Genomic DNA, 5984 nt, shown 5'->3' on the forward strand with positions numbered 1-5984 from the left:
GTGTGTGAGTGTGAGTGTGTGTGTGTGTGTGTGTGCTTGTGTATATGTATGTATGTATGTATGTATGTATGTACAAGTACCTGCAAACTCACAAAAAAGAACCCCTTTCCTCACACACACGAACGAGCACACACACACACACACAAACACACACACACAAACACAATGTATGTGTATGCATTGTGAAGAGCTTCGTCATAGTTTCCGTCTCACAAGTTTTGCACACAAGAGTTTGACAGACCAGACGCTGGAGAGGAAACAATAATAAATATATATTTGAAAGCGTTGTGTAACCGGAAGAAACTCGGGCGTGCATAGTTGTTAAATTAAACTCTTGACCACAGGCACTCCCTATCTAAATATTTCCCCTTGAGTATGCATCTGTGCGCACATATATCTGTTTGTGTTTGTGTGTGTGTGTGTGAAGTGCATCGTAGCTGTTTAGCACTTGGGTAGCACGTATAGTGGCAAAACTAGCTTTTATCTTTTACTTGTTTCCGTCATAAGACTGTGACTATGTTGAAGGCACTTCTTTGATGCGTTGTATTAGAATGAACAGACCCCAGTGCTTAGTTATTTTTGTCGAAGTCCAGCGCTTATTCTATCGGCGTCTTTTGCTGAGCCGCGAAATAACGGGACCTAAACGAAACAACACAAGTTAACAAGCAGTGGGATGACAAATACAAACACACGTAATCTATAAAGTTATAAATGTCGGGAGAAATAGTATGATAAAATTTATTTGCCCATCAGAAATTTGTACATCATAAGGCGGTGATCTGGCAGAAACGTTAGCACGCCGGGCGAAATGCTTAGCGGTATTTCGTCTGCCGCTACGTTCTGAGTTCAAATTCCGCCGAGGTTGACTTTGCCTTTCATCCTTTCGGGGTCGATTAAATAAGTACCAGTTACGCACTGGGGTCGATATAATCGACTTAATCTGTTTGTCTGTCCTTGTTTGTCCCCTCTATGTTTTGCCTCTTGTGGGCAATAAAGAAATAAGAAACGTTGGCACGCCGGGCGAAATGCTTAGCGGTATTTCGTCTGCCGCTACATTCTGAGTTCAAATTCCGCCGAGGTTGACTCTGCCTTTCATCCCTTCGGGGTTGATTAAATAAGTACCAGTTACGCACTGGGGTTGATATAATCGACTTAGTCCGTTTGACTGTCCTTGTTTGTCCCCTCTGTGTCTAGCCACTTGTGGGCAGTAAAGAAATAAGAAATTTGAGATATTAGAGATGTGATTTGGTTGCTGTTGTTTCAACCGAGGTCAACTCAAACCGGAAAAATTCAATGATTAAAGATATTCAGTATGAGGGATCTCCTGAAATACATTATGCGATGTACCCTTTATATTTTTATAAAGGGTACATTTATAAAATGTTGTCTCAGGGAAATTTGGCTGCTATTTTTATGGGTCTAGTGACCGCATAAGGATTTCTTTCAAAAGTACGAAATGCGTAATGACCTCACTGCTGTTATATTAATACAGGGTTTGGTACCCTCAGAGGAATAAACTTAAAAATAGCTCCTGATTCACTGTCAGAAATTTTCAGACATTACAGAGCTCCCTTATTTTCTTTAACGTCTGTGTATGTGTTTGTTTGCCTGTCTGTCTGTTGGTTGGTTGATTGGTCGGTCGGTCGGTCTAAATTTAGACTACAGATACTTTCTTATGCGTACAGACGTGTCCGTGCTTTTTTGTGTGTCTGTGTGTGTCTGTGGGTATATGTGTGTATTTGTATGTAAATGTAGCTGTATGTAAATGTAACTGTGTGTTAATATGCTGCAGTCTTCGAGATCTCGTGGGAGGAAATAGAATACGGTGTCTGTGACGATTCTACATCCTACTGGTGTGTATTAATCCTTAGTAACCATTCTAACTAGATCTATGTGTGTATCTCTATGTGCACGAGCGTCTGTGTATGTGTGTATGTGAGTGTATGTGTGGCGAAGGAAGTGTATGTATGGACACAAAGATGACAGTGTCGTTAAGAAATTCCTTTACTTAGCAGTCATAAAACCATAGGTTCAATCCCAATGAGTGAAACATTTGTCATAACAAAAGGTCTGACCAACGGGTCTCTGGGATTCATATATATATATATATATATATATATATATGCGTGTGTGTGTGTGTGTGTGTGTATGTAAGTATGTATGTATATCTATCTATCTATTTATCTATCTATCTATCTATCTATCTATCTATCTATCTATCTATCTATCTATCTATATGTGTGTGTGTGTGTGTGTGCATGAATGCATGTATATGTGTATGAGTGTGTGACTTTGTATGTGTTTGTTACCCACCACCGCTCGGTAACCGGTGTTGGTCTTCGAAACTTAGAGCTTGGTCAAAAGAGACCGAAAGAATACGTACCAGCTGTAGAAAAGCTTTAAAATATTGGGGTCAATTTGTTCGACTAAACTCTTGGAGGGGAGGCCGTGCCTCAGCATGGCCACAGATGTTACCCGTTGAATGCTGAGGCGCTTCACTGAGTACGATACCCCAGTTGATCAAACGACTGAAGTCTCATACGTCGGAACGACGGTAGGAGAGTCCATCATCATCATCATCACCACCACCACCACCATCATCATCATCATCATCATCATCATCATCATCATCATCATCATCAACATCATCATCATAATCATCACCACGACCATCATCATCATCATCATCATCATCATCATCATCATCATCATCATCATCATCATCATCATCACGTACGAATGTGCACGTGTATACGATTTGAAGTGTAAGTGTATACAGACACACACACACACACGCACGCACGCACGCACGCATACATACACACTCATGTAATGGATCGTATATTTCTTTAATGTAATACATATTCATGTGTCCCAGTTTAACTGACTTCTGTATATATATACCTACCTACTTACCTACAACCATACATACACACATACCTACGTTCATAAGAGACAACACAATATATATATATATATATATATATATATATATATATATATATATATATATATATATATATATATATATACATATATATATATATATATATATATATATATATATATATATATATATATATAAATAATAATAAAGGAGTTACGACGCAAAAACGTATAAATTCAAAAGAACATATTTATCTTCTTCAATATATATTTCAGTATAAAGAATTCATTAAGATGCTTAAATCAAAATTTCTTTACACATCATTCAGGAACAGATATAACATCAGAAAAAATACACTCCGTTTAAAAACACAAACCGTTCATGGCGAAAAAATTTCACAATTATATATATATATATATATATATATATATATATATATATATATATATATGCATCTATGTATGTAGACATTTGAAAGAGATTGAGAGACAGAGAGAGATGCACAAGGAAATTATAGAGAAAAACGCATACGCGCACACACACTCACGCACACGCACATACATACACACACTCACACACACTCACACACGCACACACACTTGTGTGTATGGGTTAATGTCCTATATTAATGATTTTGTTTGAGTCATTCTTCCCTCCCGATCTTTTTCTCTCAGCGTATGTATATATAGACATATCCATGCATACATATTTGTACATATACATATACATACATACATACATATATATATATATATATATATATATATATATATATATATATATATATATATATATATATATATATATATATATATATATCCATTCATATATACAAATGTAATGAATAAAGAACGCTTTTAAAGTTCAACATGTCACTGTTCACCGTTTTTGTTATCTAAATTCTTGCGATGCAACTGTGTTTCTTTGTTAAAAACCCAGCTCCTTGCGTCTTTCAGGAATTCAGATAATCAAAAAAGATTATATAACATGCATGCATGCGTAAATGTGCGCATTTACATACATGCATATATATACATGTCTTCAGACATACTTACACACACGTCTAGAAAACTGCATACATTCATACATGCACGTATGCATACATATATACACAAATGAACACACACACACACTAACACGCACATATACGTATATATATATATATATATATATATATATATATATATATATATATATATATACAAAAACATGTTTATACACATGTATGCATAACCATAAATACATACACATGTACATACATAAATTTACATACACATATGCATATATACATGCATACACAGATACTTACTATGCATACTTATTTATATATATACACCTATACATTCATAAATATACGCATATCCATCTATTTATCTATCCATACATACACGCACACATACATATATACCTACATACCTACCGACATACATTGTTACAGGCATACCTATACATACATACATACATACATACATACATACATACATACATCGCTTCTCGGCCTTTTGGCTAAGATCAAAATGTAGTATCTGTTCTTATCAGCTGATACGGCCCCTATTTGGGGTCATCGATATTAAACTGTTTTTTAGAACGAGGCGAAGTGTTAGGGGCTTGCTCCGCTTTTGCGACAGGTTGGCCTGGTATAGCAGTACTTCCAGGATTCAGCCCATATTCAGAAGAAAATATAGGCGTAGGAGTGGCTGTGTTGTAAGTAGCTTGCTTACCAACCACATGGTTCCGGGTTTAGTCCCACTGCGTGGCACCTTTGGCAATTGTCTCCTACTATAACATCGGGCCGACCAAAGCCTTGTGAGTGGATTTGGTAGACGGAAACGGAAAGAAGCTCGTCGTATCTATCTATCTATCTATCTATCTATCTATCTATCTATCTATCTATCTATCTATCTATCTATCTATCTTAAAAGTGGAGGGAAGGTACGACGACGATCTCGGGGCGAACCTGGGCGTCGACGAGGAATACCTGACCCGCCTGTTTAAGACGACCTTCGGACCGGGACCTATGGACAACTTCCAGAGATCCCTGGCCTGGCAGTGCTATCGAGAAGCACTACCCGTTCGGGATAAGCTCTACAGGCATGGCTCGAGAAACACGGGGCCGACCTGTCCGAGATGCCGGCAGAGCGACGAAACCGTTCTGCACGCACTCGTACAGTGTCCAACCATTTCCGAGCTGTGGGCTTACGTCGAACAACTGCTATCGCGTGTGGGACGAGTCGGTCTATCAGCCGAGTCTATCGTGAATATTGTCGCGCCTCCTTCCTTTAAACGGGAAGGAAGAGCTATTTTCATCGTACTTGTGGCTATGGCGAAAGAATGTGTATGGTGGACGCGTCTGAAAGGTCTAGAGACAAAGACTTTCCTCTCTGGGCAATCTCTCATCAACTTCTTCAAGTATCACCTGAAGAGGAAGGTGAGAGTAGAAAGGGAAGTCTTGTCTAGTGAATGCTTCAAAAAAAGATGGGTGAATGTAGCAAGGATGGCACGTGTGAACGATGGAGCCATCTTGAGCATAACCCTATGAACTAAAAAAAAAGAAGAAAAAAAATCCAAGAAAGAAAAAAAGAAAACAAAAAGGCAAAAGAGAGTCACTTACTGTTATAGTTTCTTCAATGAGAATATTGACCAAGGTTACCGTGGTCTTTTCCGTAGGCTTTTCTTTCCACGGCCAAACCTAAACTGTCCTCCCCTCCTTTTACACGAGAACATTACTGTGTGATACACGATCCCTATTGATCGCCCTTTTTTTTTTTTTTTTGATCCCTTTTGATCGAACTACCCCCCTTTCCTTCCTACGATCTCTTTTGATCGACCCCCCCTTTTTTTCCTTCCCCCTCCCAAAAAGAAAAGCTCTACATTGTATTTGTCCCATCTTCGTTGAGCCCTGTGTGGCTAATAAAAGAAATGTATCTTAAAGCTTGTGTAATTTACGTTGTAGAAAATCCGCCATTTTAGAAACCATGTTTTCATGTTAAACTTACGTATGTATCCTTGCATATTATTCCTCTCGCTGTAATTGTTGCTGTTGTTTTAATAAATATACATCGATGCCATTTTCTCCTAATGCAATAATGCCTGGTGT

General features: G+C 38.0%; 1 non-coding gene across 1 annotated transcript; it reads left to right on the forward strand.

Moving 5' to 3' along the window:
• Positions 1 to 4373: 4373 nt before the first annotated feature.
• On the forward strand, positions 4374 to 4559 carry LOC128249130 (U2 spliceosomal RNA). The gene has a single exon (XR_008265251.1). It is a non-coding gene; the product is annotated as a U2 spliceosomal RNA (small nuclear RNA).
• The last annotated feature ends 1425 nt before the right edge of the window (positions 4560 to 5984 follow it).

The sequence above is a fragment of the Octopus bimaculoides genome, chromosome 11, assembly GCF_046866305.1.
Source record: "Octopus bimaculoides isolate indiv1 chromosome 11, ASM4686630v1, whole genome shotgun sequence".
NCBI lineage: Eukaryota > Metazoa > Mollusca > Cephalopoda > Octopoda > Octopodidae > Octopus > Octopus bimaculoides.